Source organism: Carettochelys insculpta, chromosome 33 (genome assembly GCF_033958435.1).
Source record: "Carettochelys insculpta isolate YL-2023 chromosome 33, ASM3395843v1, whole genome shotgun sequence".
NCBI lineage: Eukaryota > Metazoa > Chordata > Testudines > Carettochelyidae > Carettochelys > Carettochelys insculpta.
The window spans coordinates 899,059-923,489 of record NC_134169.1 but is presented as its reverse complement, the minus strand read 5'-3'; the positions used below and the strand labels follow the sequence as shown (position 1 = coordinate 923,489).

Genomic DNA, 24,431 nt, shown 5'->3' with positions numbered 1-24,431 from the left:
ACCCTGCCTGTCCCCTCTCTCTGCTACCCTAAGCACAATATTAACATGGCCCATGTTCCCTGACAGAGGGGTAACACCATCACCACCTGCTGCAACGTGCTTCCAGCGGAGGGACCTCAGTCTGCTGCCTGCTCTTGAGCTCAGCTGCTCCCAGCTCACCCAGCACACATGGCCTTGGAGCAGCTGCTCTCCTGCCTGCTCTCCTACCCACAGACACAGAGCCCGCCGGAGCAGACCCCACAGCTGTCACCCCAACTCCAGAACCTTCTGCGAATGCAGCACTAAACCTGCCCACCAAAATGACCCACATGCAACTCACTCCTACCCGCTCCAAGTGTATTACCATATTAGGTACACGGCTCACATGTGCATCACCACTTTCTCTCACCTGAGGTAGTCCATGGTCCTGACTTCCTCTTTCAAATATTGCCTCCAGAGCAAACGTGTGTGAGTTCCCAGCAGGTGGGAGAGGAGATGTTCAAAGAGCTCTCTTGTACCCTTGCACACAGCTAAGCGCAGACGGCCCCAAATCCTGCCTCCACATTGAGAGGTTCCGTGGGGGGAACCCAGCTGTTAGAGGAAGGGGCTCTGGTCCCACTTTGCGTTGGAAGAAAAGGCTGGAGAATACAATCCTCACTGGAGAAAACAGGCATTGATCCCACTGCCTTTCACGCGCAAAGCGTGTGTTCTACTTTTCGAGGTAATTCCCCAGGGTATGAGATAAAGCCCTGCCCCAGCCACCTCACTGCTGAGTCCATATGTCCCTGCAGCTCCCCAGCTCCTTTCCTAAGCCGACACTTGTAAGACCCGTTCCTACCAGCTGGCTGGCTGAGCTGTTCAGACAGTGCTGCTAAAAACACCAAAATGACAGTTTCCAGCTCAAGGTGAGCCCCTGGGGCATCTTGACTAAGTGGCCTGGCTGCTCTGGACAGGGAGGTTCCTGTGGCTTTGCAGTGCCTGATGTCCTCTGAACAGGTTCTACTGGCTGCGTCAACTCCCTGGACTCAGCTTCATTAAGCGCCGTGGGCAGGTGATATCCATGTAACAGGGGTGGCTCTGTGAACTGCAGAGGTCTGTACAATGCGGTGCTTAGGGAGATACTTCATTTCTGAGAGCAGCTGCGGTGGAGATTGTGGAGAGTTAGTGGTCTGTGGGAGGAGGTGTTTCCATTGGGGCTCTGGGGTTGATTTTTATGTTTCACTGAATGGCCATGTCTGTGATTTATTTATAGAGCCATTTTCAGAGTGCTCCATCTGGGTGTGTTTAACAGCTGGAGCTGTAAGAAAGGGTGATCAGATAGAGGTACCGAAATGGGGCATTAATATTCTTTTTAATATGACGTCACATGAAATAACTATTAGAAGCATTGCTCCTTGTGAGTTATCCCCCGGTTAGATGTGTTTGTCTTCCGTACCTTTGATCTGTTCCAAACATGTATTTATAGGTAAGGATGTTTATCTGTACCCATGATGCAAATCTGCACATGACCCCAGCATTGGTGTTGCCCCTAAAAAATTCATCCCTCCTCAAAGGAAATTCCACCAGCCCGAGGATGGGCAATGTCAGAGGGAACACGGATGTGGCCTTTGTCCTCTGGTGACTGAAAGAGGATGGTGTGAGTGCTGCAGCTGGTGAACCTCGTGGGCTGCTGCCCTCCCACAATGGTCAGACCACTGGACGGATGCAGAGCAGAAGCTATAATTCTGGATAGTTTTGCAGAAAATGTTTCCTCCCGGCCCTGGAATTGAGTGGGGCTGAGGGAGGTGCGGACTTTTCCATGTTACACCACTGAGGGGACAATGTTACTCCTTTCACTTGACACCTCTCAGATTAGTCATCTGATTTTTCTGGCCATATTTGGGAAACTGATTCATTCTGTCTGGTGCACTCCCCTGTGGGAACAAGAGCCCCCAGAATCCAGGGAGCAGTGTCTGGGAGTGGATATATTGCTTGGCATTTAGCCACCAAGGTCATGAGGTGCAGTGCCTCAGTTTCCCCTTCCCCACCGCAATGCAGGCTTGTTACCCCTTTCCTGCTCTACCCAGTTGAAAGCCTGTCTAAAGGTTGTGGCTTACAAGCTGCCTGCTTCTGGGACTGCTCTGCTCCTCTCCCAGCATGTGCACAATCTTTCTCCCAAAAATCACGTGTGTCACACACTGTTAAAGGATTCACCATCACACCTGGCCCACAGACAGCCACAGACACCCCCAGCCAGGCTGCTCCCCACCCCCTGGAAGACTCAACACTGACCAAAGGCCTCTCACAGATCAGCCTGCGACCAGATTGGCAAAGATACCCCCAGCCAGGCTGTTCCCCTGACTCTGGCAGGCCACACAGTGACTGAAAGCCTCCCCTCAACCAGCATGGGGCCAGCTGGGGACAGTCCGCTCCCAGTGTCAGGAGACGGCAGGAAGCAGAGCAGCTCCTCAGCAGCTCTGTCACCGCTCCCGCTTATGGGACTCAGTTTGGCAGTGGGGCAGGAGATGTGGCCTCAAGAGGTTTCTCCCCTTCTAGTGAGAAGCAGAGAAACCCCTAGGGCTGCAAAGGGGCAATTAAATCAGCCCCCTCCCACACAAGGATGAGCACCATTTGGAAGAGGGAAACTGCCCAACACACAAGCCTGATTTACCCCCCACCTTCTTTGGCAAGTCCAGAAAGGTCATGGCTCAGTGGGAGCAGCCAAGGCTCATTCCTGACCAGCGACTGCTTCCCAGAGTCCAGTTGGAGCCAAACCATTGCTCAGAGCAGCCAAGGAGAAGGTTGCAATCTGTGGGCAAAGGCTGCACAGAGTGAGTGTAGAGCAAGTAGGACCACATAGGAACTCAGACCACCAATGGTCTCATCCGAAGTCCAACACTGTGTCCAACTGGCCACACAGAAAAGCGGCGCCTGAGCCCTCCCTTCTGGCAGGCAGATGTTGTGCTTCTTATGCCATTTTGCAATGAGCAGAGACTCTCTGAGCTCCCATCAGTAAGTGGTGAGGACAGAGTCTCACCATTAGAGGAACCTCCCAGAAATCAGCCTGCATCCCCCACTGGTACACAGCCCTCCCATGGACCAAACCCAAAGGGGCCTTGCTGTTGTGTTCACCTCAGCTGCCCTGAGGGAGGCCACTGCTGTGGCTGAAACCTTCCTGCCCTCACACCCCACTTTGCCATACCCTGAAAGCCAAGTCTGACCTGGTATCGGAGTGGACAGGCTGTGTTAATAAAGGTGGGGGGGTCCTTCTAATCTGTGCTACCTTCCCACACCAGCAGCCCCCAACCCTGGCACTGCACCAAGTGGGATGGAAACCTTTAGTCAACTATGAACCTCCTTGTTACCCCAATATTTTCAACTGGGCTGGCCTACCCATGCCTCAGCCACTCGCTGGCCTGGCCCACATCCCTCCCCATCCAGCAGCTTGAACTCCCATCTCCAGAGACAGCTGCGACCAGAAGACACCATCTTAGATGGGTCAGCCAACCACACCCCAGCTTTTACCCTCTTCACCCCACAACCCCCTCTGTCCACTTTGCACCTGCCTCTTCCTGCTGTCAGGCTCTCCCCGAGAGGTTCCTCTGCCCCACTTCAGGCTCTCCCCAGTCCTACACTGTCAGTGGGGCTATGAGGACCATAGGCCAGGCCCTTGCCACTATTTCCTGTGTGAGCAGAGCAGGAGGTGGCCCCGGGGGAGAAGGTGGGGCAGGGACTGGTGGAGGCAGACACCAGCAGACACTGGGGGATGAAGCAGAGGGGTGCAGGCAGAGACAGAGCAGAGCAGGACAGCATTGCAGAAGCAGAGCAGAGCGGGGCATGGGAGAGACGCCTACTTGTCTGGAGCTTTGCTCACAGCAGGTAGCAGCAGCCAGCTTGTGTCTGGAGCACCGACCACATCACAACCGTGGCATTTCTCCCTCAAAAGAGCCAGCCTTTGTGAAACAGGATTAGGGACCCAGCCTCTTGCATTTGCCACGCGCACAGGGTGCGTGTGGATGAATTGCCCTGGGTGGGGGTAAAAGGCTTTGCTGTGAGCAGGATTTGAATCTGCACAAGGAAACCCTATTGGATTTCAAGTCCAACACCTTAACCACTCGGTCATCACAGCTTTGAGCACCTTAGTATTTTGTTATCATGGATACTGGACAATAATGAGACAATGTCATTGGCAACACAGAATTCAAACAGTAACCTGGCTCCCAGCATAGCAGGGATTTGGGGCTCTCTGTGCTCAGCCAGGTGCAATGGCACAAGAGAGCACCTTGACCATCCCCCAGCCCTCTGGAGGGAACGGGAACAGCTCTGACCTGGAGGCTGGATTTGTGAGGAAGTCAGGACCATGGACAAAGCACATGGCTGGGATGCAGCGCTCAGGATCCCTTCCCCAAATACACGTATCTACTCCCCATCTGAGACTGTGTTCTGCTAAATCTGCCCGGCTCCCTCCAGCATGGGCTGAGCTCAGGGACATGTGGTTAACCTGCCCTACAGATGTGAGGTCATCAGCTCCCTCCCACCAGTTGGCTCCTGCACTCAGTGTATCCCAGGGAGTGAGCCCTTGTGCCCTGGAGTGACCCAAAGCAGGGCAGGGCTGGGTGAGATTCTGTGTCTCTGGCTGTGTTCCCTGTAACATGCTGGAGTCACTTTCCATTAAAGCTTTAGTTTGCTCCCTACAAGCCTTTTGGTCTGTTTCTCTTTGGGCCTCTCTGTCCATTGCAGCCAGTGCAGAGAGCACAGTCTATCTGGCCAAGGCTGTTGGCTGATGTTTTTGGTTCATTAATTGCAAAACTGTTCCCTGTCTTGCAAAAAGGTATCGCAGGTTCTCACTTTCAGGAAGTCATAGGAGCAGGGAATGCTCAGTCACAGACTAGCCACAGAAGCAGAAATCCCTGTCAGGAGAGAAATGAGTTGCTGTGTTTGTTGCTGAGTTCAATGGGGGGACTTGTGTGATATCCAGTGCCCCACAGAATCTCACCTGGATTCTTCTTCCTCTCTCCTGAAATGCCATCACCTGGGTGGCACTTGTCATAACACGTGGGTGGGTTGAACTAGCTACAGGAGCGGGCAGAGGGCTAAGTGCTGCATTTCAATAGCTCGGCTGGTAGAAAGGAGGACAATAGGGAGTATTCAGCAAGTTCTCCTCAGTTGTTTACTTCATGTCCGTTGCAAGTGGGCTCTTCTTTTTCCTCCCCTTGCTGAGGAAGACAGAGAAGAAAGGAGCAGGATGATGCCACCTAGACACCATGCACAGGCTGACAACGTTCTTCTCAGGAACATTCAACAGTGTCGGAGAAAGCAGGGATGGTGTGTAATAGGACAGGAGCCATGGGCACATGTAGAGAAACCAGCCCAGGGGACCTTTGCTCAAAACCCAGGCCACTTACAACCCCAGGCTGGGATTTCCTTCTTTCTAAGGCAAATCCCAACAGCCACTCTTCCACCCCCACTGGCCAGCCAGATCTCCCACCTGCAAACCCACAGACTTGTCAGCTGCTATTCCACCCCAGGCCAACAACCCCACATTCAGGTGATTTGGGGGAAGAAAGGGAAAGGTGAAACCACACACACCCAAGTGTTGTCTGGCAACACACAGGGCCCTTGAACACATGGCTTGAGTCATGTTAGAACCACCCTCTAACCAACTGTGCTAGGTAGTCTATGGGACAGTAACAAACAAGGGATCCTTCTGGACAATAAAAAGGGCAGTTGCTGGGCTGCTGTGATCTCTGGAATGTGATTGCTGCACCTCCCCTACCACCCTGCACCACAGTCTGGCCTCCCCTCAGACTGTCACTCTCTACTCATTGTCCTGTGCCCAGCCAGGAGTCCCCTCACACCCTGCTGTCCTGTGCCCACTCTCTTGGGCTCCTGCCCGGTGTCCCCTCAGATCCTACCACTTTTTTCTAGATGACCTACGCCACTCAGAACAGAAGGGTTTAAGTCAAATGAAGTCACAGCCGAGAAGGAGGTGCTGGCGGGCACAGCCTGGGTGGTGCACTGGACTGTATGCTGGTAATCTTACCTGTGGTTATTATGTGGCCCCCAGACATTCCAATATTGGGAGATCAAATACCACCAGTACAGGCACCGACTCCTCTAGCTCTGCCCTGCTGCTGCTGAAATAATGGAACAATATTTAACAGGTTTAAAGGTGAGAAGGGCCTGACTCCAGAACAAGGCCCCCAGAAGTGTCAAAATTCAGATGGGGTAACGTGGCTGGGTGCCCCCGAGGAGCACGTCCAGTGGTTCTTAATAGCAGCAGGTCTTTGGGGATCACCTGGACTGACGGTTGGCTTCCCGGACTTATTTCTATGGACTAAGGGGATTTCAAAGATGGTGGGGTGCTTTTGAAAAGGACCCCCCTCTGGAGGTGCCACGTGGGAGCAGGAAGTGACAATTGCAAAGTGCTGCAGCCGGCAGCTTGTTAATGGGGTGCTGAATATACATTTCAGTGCCTCAGAAGTAATCTTCCAAATGGCCATTAGCACGGCAATTTCAAAGATTTCTCCAAGTGTAGGCGTAGCCCTTCTGAAAGAGTGGGCTGGGTCAGTCGTTCATCTGTACTCCTAAAGAAGAAAGTGTTTCCTTCCCATTCCCCTGGAGATACCATCACGGTTTCAGCTTCGGGACTTGTCCCACTGGGTGTTTTCCCCAGATGGAATAGTTTATAAGCGCAGAAAAGCCCAAAGGTTTGAGTCACACTGGTAGAATTTTGGTCTGGCTGTGGTCTGAAGAAGTGGGTCTGTGCCACGAAAGCTAACCTAATAAACTATTTTGCTAGTCTTTAAAGTGCTACTTGACTGCTTTTTGTTTTGGTAGAATTTAAAACTACAAGGAAGCCCCAGAGCATCTCCTCTAAACCCCTGCACATCCCAGGCCGCCGCACCTCACCGCATGTCTGTTCTCGTGCTCTTTCTCCGCCCTGGCTGGGAAGGTAAAGGGGATTTCTCTGGGGTGTAGAGGGTAAGGAGAGTAGCCTGTCTCAGGAGTGTGGAGCTGCATTACCCTGGTTAGGGGTGTGGCTAAAGGACACACCTCGCTGTGAGCAGGATTTGAATGTGCACAAGGAAACCCTATGGGATTTTTAGTGCAATGCCTAAAGCATTCAGCTATCACAGCTGGGGAAAGAGTACATCTACACAGGCCAGAGATCACAGGGTCTCGGCCTGATATCATCTGAAATAAAGAATTCCAACAGCTCCATTTCTTCCAGCGCACAGGAGGGTTTGGGGGTGTACAGCAATTCCTCTAAATGTGTGAGTAACATTAATGTGAGTTAAGCACAACTCAAAATCCCCCTCCCCCTCCCCTGGTACAGGATCACCACCCCTAGCCTGGTGCAGTCCCAGTTCAAACCTTTTCATGGCCCTGGCTCACCACCCACTGTGCAGCTCTGACTTACCCCAGCCATGTGCAGCTCCAGCTCAGTCCCCTGGAGGGCTGCACAGCCCTGGCTCATCTACACCATCTGCAGCTCTAACCCAGCCCGGCTTCACCAAGCTGCTACCCTGTCACGGCCCCAGCTGCCCCCACAACCCCAGGACTTACCTTTCAAAAGGAGCTCCAGGAGCTCAGATGCTCCTGCTGCTTCCCGGCTGCAGAACGGGACTTCTTGTGGGAAAAAAGCCGGCTCCTGACTTATGCAAAATTCAAGTTATGTGATGGTGCTGGGAACACAATCCTGGCAGAGCTGGAGGGGTGGCTGTACTTGCTTAGCCATGTGATTAAACCACAAACCAGCTTCCTGCTATGGGGGTCCATGATTGTGACACCCTTTCACCCTTCCAAGCACCGATCCATTACGGGCTTGCTGTCTTGATTCTGTCCATAAGGCTGTGCTGCACTGCAGAGAGCATTTGGAGTATTGACTGTGGCTGCTAGTTTACACTGCCCTGAGAAACACAAAGGGGTTCGGAATACACCACCCCGACAAGACCATAAAGATGAAAACACTATTTACTCCTTACAACATGAGAACTAGCATCACTGAATGAAATTAGTAGGCAACAGATCTACCAGAACCAAAAGGAAGCATTTTTCACACAACTCACACTCAACGAGTGGAACTCCTCAGCAGAGGGTGTTCTGAAGCTCAAGATTAGTCCAGGATTCAGAAGTGAAGTGGATAAGTTCATGCGCACACTCTCAGTCATTGCTTTTCTCACTGCTTCACCTCAAGCCCACAAGTTTGGCCCTTGCACTTCCACTCTGCTTTGTCCTTTGTCTCCGTGATGCTAAAGGAAAAAGCCGCTCAGGCCAGGCAGACAAGTCAGGTGAAAGCAGGAGGGAGGAGGAGTCACAGGCTTCAGCCCAGCACAGCCCCCCTCCTCGGGACACCTGCAGCAGGAGGCACCTAATCTGGACAACTCCATGTGGAGGCTGAAAAAACACAGAATAGCAAAGGTGGGGAGAGGTCTGGCCTGTAGACAGCCACAAACAGCCTCCCAACCACCAGGCTCCTAACCCCACCAGCATCTGGGTGGCTGGTGACACTCAGGGACCAGCCAGAAGTAATGCAATAACTACTCAGCAACAGACTTGAATCTAGGACCCCTGGAGCTCCATATAGGAGCCAGGAGCACTGAGGGGTCAGCAGCTCTGTAACAAATCCCTTTCAGCATCATGGAAACCAGGAGAATGCACATTGTGGGTCATATCTCACATCCACATGACCCAATGTCCTATCTGACGAGACTGGCAAACACCAGGTGCCCCAAAAGCCCCACAGCCAGGTACCACTGGGAGTTGAACCAAGGGTCTCATTTTTACAAGGCAGCTGTTTTAAGAAGCTAAGCCGTGGCGCCTGCCTCTGGGTAAGGTTTGCTGTCTGTCCAGGCCTGACTCCTGCCAGCCCCACCTGGGCCTGCTTAGCTCAGCTGGAATTTAGATCCTGTCAAGCAGAGAAGCCTGTGGAGTTTAACTCCCAAGCGGGGGTTGATTCTTTGGACAGGTCTGGGCTAGAAAATTAGGTGGTGTCACTCCATGACACAAGGGTATAAAAACCATTGTACTGGGGAGGCTGTGGTCAGTACTGGCAGTGCCCGAGAAATGAGGAACCAGTGACATCTGAAACGTTAAGTAATCATAGCACATGCCCCTGGTTAACCTGTGTTTTAAACAGAAATATGTAAGGACAAGGAGGATGGGGTCCAGCAGCTTTCTAACCCAAATGGGCTTCTCTTTGTACAGGGGGCTATCGGGTAGGAAGAAGAAGGGGACACTGGAGAAGGTTAGCTTCTCATCTGACCCTGTCTTGGAAAAGAAATGCAAGTGCTTTTAAAGAATGTGGGTATTGATCCTGCTTCTTCAAGCACATAAAGCAAGCGCTCTACCATTTGAGCAAATTCCTCTGCAAAAGGAATACTTTCTAATCCACCAGTCTCATTCCAGAGGCCAGAAAATCCCCATGACTGCTCAAGGCTTTGTCTGCACAGCAGCTTTACTCCTGAATAAGCGATTGCAGACAAGGTATTCCACAGTAACTGATTCCAATATAGCTCAGTAACACACAACATGGATTTGGAAACACTGCTCTGCTATTTCGACATTCAGCATCTATAAACAAAGGAGCCTGTTCCGAAGCCCCTGCTTCAAAAGAGCGATTTGAACGAGCTAGAATCATGATGCAAAGAGAAGCCCAGCCAAGGCTCTGCTCGCTCTCTCTTTCTCTCTCTCCTTTGAACTCCTGGCCTTAGGCAGGAATAGTGTCTTCTTGTCCTCAGCTCCAGAGAGGAGTAATTCATATTTCTATCACCCTCAGAGTGTGTCTACACTAGCTGGCAATGTCAAAGAAACAGGCAAAATGTTAAAATAGCGGGTTGTGTCTACGTGTTGTGATTCTATGCACCATCAGCTATTTCGACGTAGAAATGGAAGTGAGGTGGCGAGACATCGAAATCACTATTCTCATCCAAAGATGGGAATCGCGCCCTACTTCAATGTTGAACGTCAAAGTCGGGCGTGTGTAGACGATCCACATCCTGTTACTTCGAAATAGCAGGGTCCTCCATGGCAGCAATCAGCTGAGGGTTTGAGATGTGCTGTCCAGCCCCTGTGCAGCTCTATGATTACTGCGCGCAGCAGCCCTTAAAGCACCACGGACCCAGATTTCCTGTGGCAGAAAGCTGAGAGCATGCAGGCAGCAGCACACGCACATGCTAGCCCTGCAAGCCCTCCACCGACCTCGACCCAACCACCCAGCACCATGGCATTGAGCCAGCCCCCTGAGTGCCCCCAGGCTGCCCCCCCTGAGGGGACCCAGGGACCCCCAGCAGCCAAACGGGGGACAAAAAGAGGTGGGACACCTCCTGGTTGGAGGTCGAGCTCTGAGACCTGTTGGGGCTCTGGGGTGAGGAGGACGTGCTCCATGTGATGGGGAGCGTGGAGCGGAAAGCAGAAGCATTCACCTGACTGGCCGAGGGCCTGGCCACCTGGAGTCACCCTGTCCGCTTGCCGGATCATGTCCATAGCAAGGTGAAGCAGTTGTAGAAGGGTTATGCCTGGACCCGGGACTTGGCCAGCCAGTCTGGGGCTGCCCCCACCGCTTACCCCTGTTACAGGGAGCTCAGGGCCATCCTGGGCCCCAAGACACCTGCTCCCCCCAGGATACATTGGAAACAGCAGCAGAGGAATCCCAGCAGGTCTTGGAGCTGGAGTCCATCCCAGAAGCCAGCCCAGCACCCCAGGGCCCACCCAAGGACCCAGCCCTAAGGACGGCAGAGGAGGGGTCCAGCAACAAGGCAGGGGGAATCCTCATAGACCTCCATTCCCGGAGCACCAGCCGGGCGTCCACCCACCTGTCTCCTGTGCACAAGCCCTTGTGCACCCCCACTCCTGCACCATCAGACTGAGGTGACACCGAAGCACCAGGCGGGTGGGGAAGGGGCAGATATCGCCTCTCCTCGGGGTGAAGGACACTGAAAGACTTGGCCTGAGGGCACTTTTGAGCTGGGCTCCCAATGCCACTTCTATCTACACAGCTCCACACTGCCTGCAGGTGAGTGACTGTCGTGTGGAGGGTCCAAAGGGCAGCTGGTCCCTGTAAGAGGAGTCTGGGACCGGGCTGTAGGTGGGATCTCCTGGAAAAGCCAAGAGCCCAAGGGAGGCCATTGATTGGCTGCCAAAGCCCTGGCCCTGCTCAAAGTTTTCACACAGGGAAAGCTGGGAAGTCAGCCCCACCCCCAGGGGATTTGCACTGGGCTGGTAATAAACCAAAGGGGTTGTGTGGAGGGTCACAAGTGGGACTGAAGGGCAGAAGGAGACAGAAAGGCAAAATCTTATTCTTCTAGTTACACTGCATCAAACACTCACCCTGAATAGCTCCAGCTGGGGCAGCGCAGCCCATCCCCCACTCCGTGAGAGACAGGAGAAAACTCTGCCCCGGAGCTGGGCCCTCCTCGCCCCACCCCTGGGGTGTGAAGAGTGAGAAAGGAGGGTGTGGGGAGCACAGAGTGAAAGTGAGGGGGGGAGTCAGGCTGAGGGAGCAAAGGAGGGGCAGGACTCCAGGCTCTGCTGGTGGGACCCTGGCACTGGGGTAGGTGGGGAGAGAGGAGGGTAGATTGGTGGAGTCCGACCCACACACTGCAGAGGGGACAGTAAGTGAAAGGGGCCTTTTTGTTCCCTCATCCTCACTGTCCTCTCGGCGGCAACTCCAGCTTCCGTCGGGCACAATGTCTGTGCTGGGCAATGGGAAGGGGTTGCTGTGGGCATCCATCACAGTGTTTCAGCTGCATGAAAGTTCATCACTTGATAAATTAGGTTGGCAACCTTCAAAGTGCTGCAGGGCGGCTTTTTGGTTGAAGACACAGACTAACACAGATACCTCTCTGTCAGGAGCCACACTGCAAACAAGGGGGGCACCGTGGCTTAGCTGGCTAAAGCCCCTGTCTAGTAAACAGGAGATCCTGGGTTCAACTCCCAGTGGTGCCTTATGGAAAGCCTTTGACAACATTTTCCCACATGTGTCTGGGGAACTGAAGAGCCCTCCCCTGGCAATCCCAGCCACTGCTGGGGAAGGTGAAGGCTGATGGTAGAGGAGCACTGGAAACATTCAGGTACAGAGCAGAGCTCAGGAAAACACAGCTGTAACTGGTGTGGGGAAGGTGGTGCCTCTGCCTGCAAGAACAGAATCTGATTCTTCCAGCTCTTGGGCTGTCTGTGCACAGAGGGTGACAGTGCAACCTCTCCAGGTGGGGCAGGGCAGGAGAGGGAGAGTTACTCTCTTCTCACATCCCTTTGTTTGACACTGACAAACTCCAAACAAGTTAGGAGAAAAGTCCCAGAGAGGCTCTGTGGCTCCCCTGGCCATGGACCTCCCAGGTAAGTGGAGATTTGGAAAGCAGCACCCAGTGGTGACTGGACAAATCTTTCTGGCTGCCTCTCACCTGCTTTGCAGCACCTCTGGGCTGTGCTGGAGAGTTCAGAGAGCTGCAGGAGGCGGCTGCCATCATTCTGGAGGAAGAAGTAACAGACTCTGACAGGTGGACAGCTGAGGTGGCTGCAGAGTGGGCCTGGGGAACATGGGAACTGAGGTGGCTGCAGAGTGGGTGTGGGGAGCATGGGAGGAACCCCAAAGCCCTTTGTGTGTTACTAAGGCAGGGAGGTGATGCCCTTGATTCTTGTTATTCACCAACAGGTCTATGGAGCCAGGGGCTCAGCATTAAGGCCTGGGCCACTGAGCACTGGGGAATCCCATTCACAGTGTGTATTGCCTCCTGGCCCTCTCCTGCCCCAGACCTGCCTCTGCAGAGACACCCCCACACTAGTGAGCAACAGAGTTGGCCTGTGCTTGGAGTCTGCCCAGCACAGGAGCTGGGGGGGCAGCAGGCTCAGCTGTGCTAGAAGTAGCATCACACAATAGGACTGGAACTCAACAAAGCTCAGCAGGATGGTGCCTATAAAGGCTCAGTGAGGATGGGATTCAAACCCTGCAGAACACAATGGATTAGCCGTCCATCAGCCCTCACCACTCGGCACCTCACCCAACGTGCCTGGAATGTTTTTAATATGTCCCAACTTCAACCCTGCCAGGAACCTTTCTGCCACTCACTGGCTGGCCAGGGATACAGGATGGGCAGGTTTGGCCCAACAGGGCTATGATCACTCATGTCCCCTGCAGAGCTGCTTCCTGGGGTGAGCAGGGGACTGTGGTGCCCTGCCCTGGGAGCAGCACAGCTCAGCCCATGTGTCCCTGCTGGGTGGGTACAGAGCAGGGCCATGGGCAGGGTCTGCAGCCTTTGCGTCTCCTCCTGTCATGCTCTGCTCCTTTCCAGCTGCTCTGTTAGCACAGCAGCTCCAGCTGGATTGGCCCCTTCTCTGCCAGGTCAGTCTGTGAGGGGCCGATGGGAGGCAGGTTCAGGAGCAGGCTGTGGCTGGGTCTGGCTGGGACTGAACATGTGGGATCAGGCAGGGGCACTTGCCTGGCACAGCTTCTTTTGGCTGAGGGGCAAAGATACCTCTGTGATTCCCAGCCAGTGACATCAGTGAGGGAAAAGCCTTCAAGTACATGCTGGGAAAGAGTTTCTGTGCACTAGCAGCAATGCATCTGCTGGGCTCTCCTGCTGTACAACAGGGTCTGGTTCAACTTCTTGTCACATGGGTGCTGGGCTTATCTGTAAGAGAGGTTTTTGGAGAAAGAGATGAGCCCTTCTGGGCATAAGAGTGAGCCCCACAAACAGAGGCATTCATGCTTCTGCTTGGTTTTGAACCAGGGACCTTTTACATGTTAGGCAAATGTGACGACCACTACACTACAGAAGCTCTACTTTCTCATCTCTTGTCCTCCCCTAAATTGCATCCTCAAGCCACTGCTTGCCCTGCCACGTGTGGATGGGGGACCTTATAGAAATTGAGGGAAGTATTTTACTGGCTCAGCTGCTCAAGGAGAGGGAAGCAACTGCACTCACAACTGGGACTTTCAATATCAGCTCTTCCAGAATTGAGGTCCTGACCTGTTATGCAAATAGGACATGGAATATTTAAGTCTGCACCTCATTTGCATTTCCTATCGGTCACATTTCCACGCCACTTCCAAAAGGGCTGGGCACTGTAGCCACAGCCTTGCTGTGCAGCTGCTCCACGGGACTTTTTGAAAGAGCTGTGGCTTTTTTGAAATAAAACTCTCTAGTGCAGACATAGCCATGGGGAAAAAAGTAGTAAAGCAGAGCCAGGCTGCAGCCAAAACAATTGCAACAGCTTATAACAAAGAAATGTGTGTGTTCATAACAGAACACAACAATTCGTTTAACAACTACAGAACAAACAAATGTTCAAACACCAGTTTTACTCTGAATTTGTGTTATTCACTTACACAAGGACAAGGGTTTGAGTGCTCTGCCACTTGAACTAACACCTCTACCTAGGAGCAACTCTTAACCCACTCACCTTGTTCCTGAACCCCTCATGGGTCTTTCTCTGCCCTCTGAATCATTTCTGAAAGGGCCACTTCCAAGGCATTTTTCAGGTGGGCTGGCTAGCTTAGCTGTTTGGTTGCTTGTTGTAACAACAACAAGTTGGTGGGTTTAAGTTTACTTGGTATACTTGGTAGACTAAGAGTTCTATGTTCTTACTTAGCTCACAGCTGTAAGTGGGGAAGAGAAGCTGGTGGGAAAATCCATTTCAAAGTTTTGTGTAAGTGTAGACACGGCCCATCAGAGCTCCCATCAACCCCCTATTTAGCAAATATTTGCATGGAAGAATTCCAGCCCTGAGTTCCGCAAGCCGGCAGTTCCCACTTTGTCCAAAACTTTTTAGCTAATGACAAAGCACCTCCAAATGTTAGGTGAGGGTGATTCTTTATGAAAACCAGCTGTGCTGGAGAACACCAGTTTGGTGTTGAAAAAGACGTGCTACTGTGGTCTGCCTGAGCAATTCATCAAACATTACAGATAGCTTGGACTGAGAGTTCCCCTTTTCACCACTGCCCAAGTGGTCTATGATTCCAAACTCAAGGTTCTGTCTGTCCCTTATTTCGGTATTCTAGTCTCCAAAGGGGGGTGTGGGTTCAAATCCCACTACTAACATCAGTTCTATTCTCTGCATGCTCAGCTGGCCTCGTTTCAATGTCTCTGCTAACATTGCGCCAGCCCTTGCTATGGGTTTCTGTTAGACAAGTGGTACAACTGAGGTATAATTCAGACAGGAACTTCATGGGAAAGTGATGTAGAAACTCCCACTCCTGCACTGCAGCCGCACAGTCATGTAGCCAGCACCTGTACCAGTCACCTATTTTCTGCTCTGAGAACTACAAGAATGCCAGGTTTGTAATACGCCAAAGGAGATTTTGCCCCTGTAGGTCACTTCCCCACCTTGCGGTTGTGCCCTAAGATAGCTGTTTGGTCTCAGCCTGTGGCCAGAACAATGCCATGAGAGAGGGAGGGAGCCACACACCTGTCTGTGGTGCTTGTGGTGCCCTCATGTGAGAATGGGCCAGCCCTCCCCTTGTGGCCTTGTGGGACAAGGGAAACAGAAGGGCCCACTCCTCGGGACCTTCCAGCACTGCCACCAGCCTCCCCAGCGCAGCTGTCACAGGCCACAGTGGACATCTTGAGTACCGGTTCTGTTCAATATCTTTGTCAATGATTTAGATATTGACATAGGAAGTTCGCTTCTTAAGTTTGCAGATGATACCAAGCTGGGAGCGTTGCAACTGCTTTTGAGGAGAGGATCATAATTCAAAATGATCTAGCACACCTGGACAGAGGCATTTGGAATTCTTTTGGTGATGCCAACAGTGACACCCAGCAACCCCCCACCCTCCAGGCTGACCCCTGCACAGCCCCCTGGGCATCGTAGAGCCTATTTGTCCATTGCAGCCAGGAGAACAAGCAAAGGTGAGCTAAAAGGTACAGCAGGACTTGAACCCCTCATGGGAGCATTAGGAGACTCCCAATAACCAGTTCATCTCACCAGCCTCGGTGGAAAGGAGCCATGGGCAGCTGCAGAGAGTTTGTGGTCTCTGGAATGAGCTGTGTGGGTCAGGACATTTGCTTATTCTGAGGGTCATGCGCTCCAGGGGTAGAACATTTACTAGTGCTCGTGGGTGAGTGCCCAGGGCTGGGGCTGGGAAGTGGCCATGTCAGTGTCTCACTCAGGTCAACGCTGGAAGGGAGTTTGGCCCTTGAAAACAGCCCGGGGCAGGGAGGTGTTTCCCTGGACTCTCCGGCATTTCAGTGGGTCTGGCTGCTTTGGGGCCGGGACACTGACCTGTCCTGCCACAGTCGTTACCCCAAAGGGGCTTGGGGTTTCCAGTCTCAGACACAGCACACAAAGCCGCCCTCAGCAGCACTGCAAGAGCCACCCCACAGTGTGGCAGCCGCCATGTGCGGTTTGACATGAAAGCCCAGAGCTGCTCCTTTCCCACAAGGACAGGAGTGTCCCAGGGGGGCCTGGAGCACTGGCCTGTCACCAGCATGTGAACCTTCAGAACATCCATTGTGGGTCAGAACAAAGGTCCCTCCAGCCCCATGTCCTGTCAGGGCCAACACCAGGGGCTGCAGAAGGTAGCAGCCTGGCACCCCTGGGAGCTGAACCCAGCAGCTCCTGTGTGCTCCTTTCAGCTGTGGAGCAGGAGAAATGTCCCAAAGAGGCTTTTCCACAGCTGCTGAGAAGCACAGAAGAACTCAGGACTTGCCCAGGGTGAGATAGTGGAATGGAGACCTGCCTCAGGCCCTGTGGCTGGATCTATTGCTGTCAGGGGCAGAGAAACATTCCTTCCCCCGGGCAAGTATCTGCTCTTTTCCCAGATGTGCACTGCCCAGCCAAGGAGCTGGGAGAGACCAGAGCACTGCATCAAGCCTTGGGGAACCAGCCCTTCACTCAGAGGCAGCTGCACCTGTGCCTGACCTCAGCTGAGTCAGGGCTGCCCCTTCCTTGCCAGGGAACTACACCCCTGGCTGTGTTTGGGCCCTACTTAGCCCCACACAGCAGCCCTGAAGGGGGCAGAGGTGAGTGAAGCTGACACTTCAGTCAGGCTTGGCACTTTCAGGGCAAATGAAATCATCCAATCCCCCAGCTCTGGCAGCCAGAGCTCAGCTCAGCCTCACAGAGGTGTCCTGTGCTTGGAGTCTGCCCAACACAGGAGCTGGGAGGCAGCAAACTCAGGTGTGCTGGAAGTTGCAAACAATGGGGCTGGAAATCAACAAAGAAAGATGCAGTGAGGATGGGATTTGAACCCCTGCAGGCAGGGCACAAGGGATTAGCAATCAATTACCTTCACTACCTCATCTTCATGTGCTGCAAGTTTTTCATCCTTCCCAAAGTCAATCCTGCCAGGAACCTTTCTGCACCTCGCTGGTTGGCCAGGGACACAGGATGGGCAGATTTGGCCCAACAGTTCTACTCTCACTCCTGTCCCCTGCAGTGCGGCTTCCTGGGGTGAGCAGGGCCCCAAACACAGCTGGGGTGCAGTGCCCCAGCCAGACATGGGGACGAGGTGTGGGAAGCCCTGGTTCAGCTGCAGCCACTGACATGGGCAGCTGCCTGTGAGAGAAGGGCCTGTCCCCAAGGCTGGCTCAGGGGCTCTGGTCTCTCCCAGCAGCTGGGATGAGCTGGGCTGTGCACAGCTGGGAAAGGGGCAGACACTTGCTTCTGGGGTTGAATGTCAAACTCCCCTCTCTCTGACACTGAGAGCAATAGATCAGTCTGCAGCACCAGCCACAGGGCCTGAGGCAGGTGTCCGTGTGACTGTCCCGCCCGGGAGCCCCTGGGGTCCTGTAACCAGACACAATCCCCCTGCTCTACTCCATCTTGCCCCTTTTAGGTGCCTCTGAGCACAAAGGAACAGCACAGTCTTGGAGCGTTTGAAAGCACAGACGCGCCTATCTGAAGCCCAGCCTTTTGATCAAAATGGCAAATGAAATTTAATGTGGGTAAGTGTAAGGTAATGCATGTTGGAAAAAATAACCCAAATTACACGTACTACATGATGGGGTCAAATTTAGCTACGACAGATCAGGAAAGGATCTTGGAGTTATAGTGGATAGTTCTCTGAAGACATCCACGCAGTGTGCAGCGGCAGTTAGTAAAGCAAATAGGATGTTAGGAATTATTAAAAAAGGGATCGATAATAAGACAAAAGATATCAGACTTCCCCTATATAAAACTATGGTACGGCCACATCTCGAGTACCGGTTCTGTTCAATATCTTCGTCAATGATTTAGATATTGACATAGGAAGTTCGCTTCTTAAGTTTGCAGATGATACCAAGCTGGGAGGGTTGCAACTGCTTTTGAGGAGAGGATCGTAATTCAAAATGATCTGGATAAATTGGAGAAATGCTCTGAGGGAAACAGGATGAAGTTAATGAGGACAAATGCAAAGTGCCCCACTTGGGAAGGAACAAGCAGTTTCACACACACAGAATGGGGAGAGACTGTCTTGGAACGACTACAGCAGAAAGGGATCTAGCAGTCCCAGTGGACCACAAGCTAAATATGAGTCAACAGCGTGCTGCTGTTCCAAAAAAAGCAAACCTGACTGTGGGACGCGTTCACAGCTGTGTTGTGAACAAGACAGAGAAGTCATTATCCCGCTCTACTCTGCTCTGGTTAGGCCTCAGCTGGAGTATTGTGTCCGGTTCTGGGCAATTTACTTCAAGAAAGATGTGGAGAAATTAGAGAGGTCCAGAAAAGAGCGACAAGAATGATTAGAGGGTTACAGAATGTGACCTATGAAGACAGGCTGAAAGAATGGGGCTTGTTTAGTTTGGAAAAGAGAAGACTGAGGGGGAATTTGATAGCGGTTTTCAGATATCTAAAAGGATGTCATAAGGAGGAGGGAGAAAACTTGTTCTTTTTGGCCTCTGAGGATAGAACAAGAGGCAATGGACTTAAACTGCAGGAAGGAAGGTTTAGGTTGGACATTAGGAAAAAGATCCCAACTGTCAGGGTGGTCAAACAGTGTAATAAATTGCCAAGGGATGTTGTGGAATCTCCATCTCTGGAGATATTTAAGAACAGGTTAGAGAAATGTCTATCAGGGATGGTGTAGACAGTATTTGGCCCTGCCATGAGCGCAGCAGCCTGGACTCGCTGGCCTCTCGAGGTCCCTTCCAGTCAAAGTATTTGATGATTCAGAGTCAGCCAGGTGAAAAAGCAATGCTCCAGGTGAGGTTTGAACTCACAGCCTCAGCATGTCTAGGGCAGTACTGCTCTATAAGTACTGCGCGCTAACCCATTGCGCCACTGGAGCTCTGTTTTTAGAGGGGACCCAGGTGACTTAGGGGTCAGGTCATATTTCAGCAGCAGAACCTGTTTCGACAAGTCACAGCCCCTCACCTCCATCGCATCCATGTTGCCAAATGCCGCTATGGCCTTGGGACCCACTGGGGGAGTCACAGAGCAGAACCTGTCTGGGGGACCAGTGTGAGGCAGATCACAAACCCTCTCCAAGGCTGTGACATGGCATCAGGATCCTCCCCTCTTTACACTGGGGCAGCAGCTTGGGGCCCATCCCCACTTACCCCCCCTCAGCCCCCTTGGCTGCCTCTCTTCCAACTCCAGCTTGTGCTTCTGCTATTCCACACAGCTGCTGTGGTTAAGGCACTAAAAGGGCTCCTCCGCTGAGAGGAATAAGGGGATTTTGAAAGGAGTTGGGTCCTTTCCAAAAGGACCCCCGTGTAGCCGTGCCGAGCCACGTGCTTCCGAAAGCAGCGCTGTCAAAGTACCGCAGCTGGAAGCGTCCTAATGCTAATGAAGTGCTGAATATTCAGCTCAGCACTTCATCAGTAATCTTCAAAATGGCCATCTGCATGGGCATTTCAAAGTTTTGGCCAAGTGTGGCCGCAGCCCAAGTGGATGGGAGAGCTGTCCCCCACTCACATGAAGCCAGCCTCCCTGAGTGATGGCAGCTCTGTGAGTGGGAGAAGCCAGGTCAGTAGGGGGAAGCTGTGGTGTGCACCGGGAGAGAGAAAGTTTAATAAAACCCCATTTGTAAAACCCCTGAGGGTTGGGACAGAAAAGGGAAGCTGGGGAAGAAGGGTTTGTCCAAAGGGGCCGGAAGATCAGTGGCACAAGCTAGAGTGAAATGTGGGGGTAGGTCAGGGTTACGGTGTTTGACTGTAGATCAAGTGGTCTTGTTTCAAGTCCGAGCCCCTCCTTTAAAAGGCAGCTACTTGTATGACTACAGCTGTCTCACCTTTCCCTACACACTCTGGATTTGTATTATATGGGGCGGGGGTTAAAATGGAGATCAGCCCTCATTGTTTGCCAGAGCCATTGCATATATACCTAGCAAATCCCTCCCTCAGTTGAAATCTGGCTAAACAGGGCAACTGAAAGTTGACACCGATATGAATAATTTTGGGTCTCATTTCTCTAAAGAGGTTCTCATTCAGAGTCTATCAAATGGATCACATTCAGCAATGAAGTAGCTGCACATTTTGTAAATGTGTGTGGACAGAGGATGTCAATTTTGTAGGAATTCACAGCCAGAGCCATTGTGTGCTTCCTCAGCTCAATATTCAGACACAAGCACCAACATCCTTCCCCATATCTGTATTTCTGTTAATTTTCTGCAGGCTGGTTATTATAAAAGAAAAATGAATCTGTTTCAAAACTCTGGGGGTTTCAGGGAAAGTCAGTCTCCAGCCAAGTGGAGTGGGCAGCAAGACGGTACGGGCTCAATGTCTCCGGGAGAAGAAGGGTAGAGATGGGGTAGGAAGGAGTGTCCTGAGAAGTGAAACAGCTGGAGGGTGGCATAGAGTGCAGGGTGCCAGCTTACAAAAATCTCAGAGGTGCCCAAAAGAGCCAAAATTTGCCAATCACATTGTGTAAAAGACAGCACACAGGATTCTGAAATCTGAATTCAAATGTCTGTGGTTTGTTCTAAATCTCCCTCCCTCCAAGGGCTGGGCTTTTTTGCACACAGGTGTATCTGAGTTACAGCTCCTCATCCTGCTTAATGAGTGAGGCCCACTGGAGCTAAGCCTCTGGTTGGGCTGACTCACTGTAGACAGACAGCCAGCCCCCTCTCAGACCAGCATTGCTGGGAACACAAGGGAGCCAAAACAACAGGGCACTTAACATAAATTCCAGCACAGCCTTTGAAGCTGTGAGAAAGCACAGGTGTGCTGCTACAATGTGCCTCTGGGAACATATACAACGATTAGGCTCACAGCAGACAGAGAAGCTGTGACAGACATGGCTCTTAGCCCCTACTAAATAACGTGATGCACACACACCAACATCCTAGGTGGGAAAATATTTACCCTAATAAAAGGAGTGTCCAGTAGTCGGAACTTATTGTTTCTCTCCCTTGCAAGTGTAAACTACTCTTGCGAGAGCTGGCATCGCCCAGACAGACCAGCCCCAATTTGGCATAAGAAAGGAGAAAGAGAATAAAGGAGTACAGAGGTATAAGTATGGGACCTACAGCACCATGATTTTTGAGTGCTTTTCACTATCTATCTGCTGGTCAGATAAGTGACAGCCTCCCAAGGCTTCTGCAGCTAAAAGGGTCCCTGAGCCTTGTCCCTTATTCGTCTTTCTGCGGAATTGAGTGACCGATCCTGGCTTGGCACCGCTGGAATCGAGAGATGCAAGGAGGGTAAGAAGCACCCACACCTGATCTCCTATCTTTAGTGTACACATATTTTGAAATAGAGCTCTATACTTTGTTTTCTTTCTTTGGGATTGTGGCTTCAGCTTTGTAACTTGTTTGTGTGTGTAACATCTATACATTTAAATAAGTAGGCACTAGCAATTTTGTAACCACATGATTAGAATCTAGTTTAATAAATTTTGGTAACCATTTGTGCATAAGCCTGACTTGTTTCTCTGGTTTACTGTAAAGCAGCCAACACAATTAAAGAACCTCAGCCGTTTTGGCTATAAAGCCTGGCCATTAGGTGAGAGTACTAAGAGCCTAGCGTTGAGTTGTGCCGCCTCCACGGGGCAAACTCTTGGGGCGCCTGTCAGTCAATCCTGACTGCCCACTGCGAAGGGGCTCTGAGCTCTAGCAGTTAAAGTCACGGGTGTTTAGGACCTTGTGGCATCCGTCAGCCTAGCCCGGGCTGCCCGCCGCGAAGGGACAGTGCGTCCTAGCGGTTAAAGTCACGGATGGTATAAAACGGGCATAGCTGGCACCTCACCAAACATCCTCGGCCATCGGCTAACACTCACCCACATGCCTGTAACAGGTTGGGGCTCTAGAACTCATCAGTCTGTGTTGAGATGTCTGAGGTTGTGTTTCCCATAGCTTCTCCTTCGTCTACATGATTGGTGGCGGTGCCTGTACCTGGAGCTGCCAGGCTATTTCTATTGCAGGCGTGGCACTTAAAGGAAGGAGCATGAAGATCAGGCTAAAATATCAGGGGACAGAAGGGGAAAGGAAGAGTCCCAGGCTGGAGCCCAGCTCACCTTTGCTCTTCTGGGCCCCTGGAGGTGGGACTGCTGGTACTGAACCTCTGCGGGATGGCTCAAATGCCACTGAGCACCCGAGAACAGTGCAAGAGAAGGGGAGGTCCATGGCTACATGCAGCCAGAGGACTTCCGTAAAGACCCCTGAGCCTGGAAGCTCCCCCTCAACCCTCACTAATGCCACCCCCAAAGCAGCATTTGTGCTGATGCCATCATCACAAGGTGGTAGGAAATCAGCCAATCCCCAACTGGGGCTCCTTAACTGCAGGCCAGAAGGTATGTCCCAAAGAAGCTTTTCCCTGGCTGCCAAGAAGTGCAGAAGAACCTGGAGTGGGACATTTGAATGGAGACCTGCCCCAGGCCCAAGCTGTAGCTGCATCTCTTGCTGTTAAGGGCAGAGAAACATTCATTCCCCCTGAGCAAGTCTCCTTTCCCAGATGGGCACTGCCCAGCCCACTGCTGGGAGGCACCAGAGACCCTGAGCCAGCCTTGGGGACAGGCCCTTCCCTCAGAGGCAGCTGCCCATTTCACAGGCTGCCCCCTCCTTGCCAAGGCACCACACCCCTGGCTGAGTTTGGGGCCCTGCTGAGCCCCAGGGAGCAGCACACAATTCGGCTGCCTTTGCAGACAGGTTGGGCCCTGTCAGGGTAAATGAAATCATCTCACCCCTCCACTGGCAGCCTCCCCTTGGGGCTGGGGCTCAACAAAAGCAATTTCAACCCTGAAGATGGGATTTGAACCCATTCCTGCCAAGTACAAGGGATTAGCAAACCATCACCTTCGCCACTCAGCTAAATAACCCCACCTGCATGGTGGGTTTTCATACCCACCAAAGTCAGTCCTGCCAGGAACCTTCCTGCCACTTGCTGGCTGGCTGGGCACATCGGATGGGCTGGTTTGGCCCACCAATGCTACGCTCACTCCTGTCCCCTGCAGTGCGGCTTCCTGGGGTGAGCAGGGCCCCAGACACAACCAGGGTGCATTGCCACAGCCAGACATGGGGACAAGGTGGGGGCAGCCCTGTCTCAGCTGCAGCCAGTGACATGGGCAGCTGCCTCTGAGGGAAGGGCCCATTCCCAAGGCTGGCTCAGAGGCTCTGGTCTCTCCCAGCTGCTGGGCTGGGCTGGGCTGGGCTGGGCAGCGCGCAGCTGGGAAAGGAGTAGACACTTGCCCAGGGGGATGAATGTCACATTCCCCTCTCTCTGACACTGGGGGCAAGAGATCAGCCTGCAGCACCAGCCACAGGGCCCAAAGCAGGTCTCCATGTGGATGAGTCACCCTGGAGATCCTGGGACCCCTGCTCAGTTCAATGCATTGATTTCTTCTGCTGCCTGGTTAGCAGCTGTTTACCTCAGACCATGTCTCCACTTGGTGCAGATTATTATGAATTCTGAGCGGATCCTCCAAAACAGTTGCAAACCCTCCCAGCTTGATTTCATCTGCAAACTCCACGTGTGCCTGGAGAACACAAGGCCAGGCACATCTGGGGGCATTGTGAAGTCTCCAGGCAAAGTTAAGCCATTCTGCTGGGGTGGGCTCATGCAGGTGAGTTGTGGCTCGCCTGCTTAACAATTATAATGTCTGTTCAGCAACACCCACCAGGTGTTGCTCACCTCCCTTGTCTCTGGCTCTGTCCAGCTAACAGCTGCTGCCTCACAACCCACAGCTTATTTCATTTCTTAACATTTCCTGTGCATTGAGGATTGTCAGATGTCGAGATGAAAATGACTTTCAGCAGCTCCTGACTTTTTGCTGCTCTCTCTCTGGGCTGCTTTCTGTGCCAGATCCCCCTGACACACACAGCAGGGAGATGGGAGTTACTGGTTGCTCTTCCCAGCTCTAGTATGTCACACTCCCCTTGAAGGCCAAGGCATAATTCCTGGGTGCAGCTGTAACCCTCTGCTGGAGCAGCTGAGTGTGTGAGGGGCTCTCCCCATTTCTCGAAGTTTCTCCAGCCGTGTGTGCCAGGGCAATTGGTGCCTCGTGGATGGAACTGCGGGGATGGAAAAGGTGTTTGACAAGGGCTTCTGTAGTGTAGTGGTTATCACGTTTGCCTAACACGCAAAAGGTCCCTGGTTCAAAACCAGGCAGAAGCA

At 52.4% G+C, this 24,431-nt stretch overlaps 5 non-coding genes across 5 annotated transcripts; 2 read left to right on the top strand and 3 right to left on the bottom strand.

Moving 5' to 3' along the window:
- Nucleotides 1-4,005: 4,005 nt before the first annotated feature.
- Nucleotides 4,006-4,087, bottom strand: TRNAS-UGA (transfer RNA serine (anticodon UGA)). Its single transcript has one exon. It is a non-coding gene; the product is annotated as a tRNA-Ser (tRNA).
- Nucleotides 4,088-11,833: 7,746 nt separating this feature from the next.
- TRNAT-AGU (transfer RNA threonine (anticodon AGU)) lies at nucleotides 11,834-11,907 on the top strand. Its single transcript has one exon. It is a non-coding gene; the product is annotated as a tRNA-Thr (tRNA).
- A 1,757-nt stretch (nucleotides 11,908-13,664) lies between these two features.
- Nucleotides 13,665-13,737, bottom strand: TRNAV-AAC (transfer RNA valine (anticodon AAC)). The gene has a single exon. It is a non-coding gene; the product is annotated as a tRNA-Val (tRNA).
- Nucleotides 13,738-19,075: 5,338 nt separating this feature from the next.
- Nucleotides 19,076-19,168, bottom strand: TRNAI-UAU (transfer RNA isoleucine (anticodon UAU)). Its single transcript is given in 2 exon segments — nucleotides 19,076-19,111; nucleotides 19,131-19,168. It is a non-coding gene; the product is annotated as a tRNA-Ile (tRNA).
- A 5,190-nt stretch (nucleotides 19,169-24,358) lies between these two features.
- On the top strand, nucleotides 24,359-24,431 carry TRNAV-AAC (transfer RNA valine (anticodon AAC)). The gene has a single exon. It is a non-coding gene; the product is annotated as a tRNA-Val (tRNA).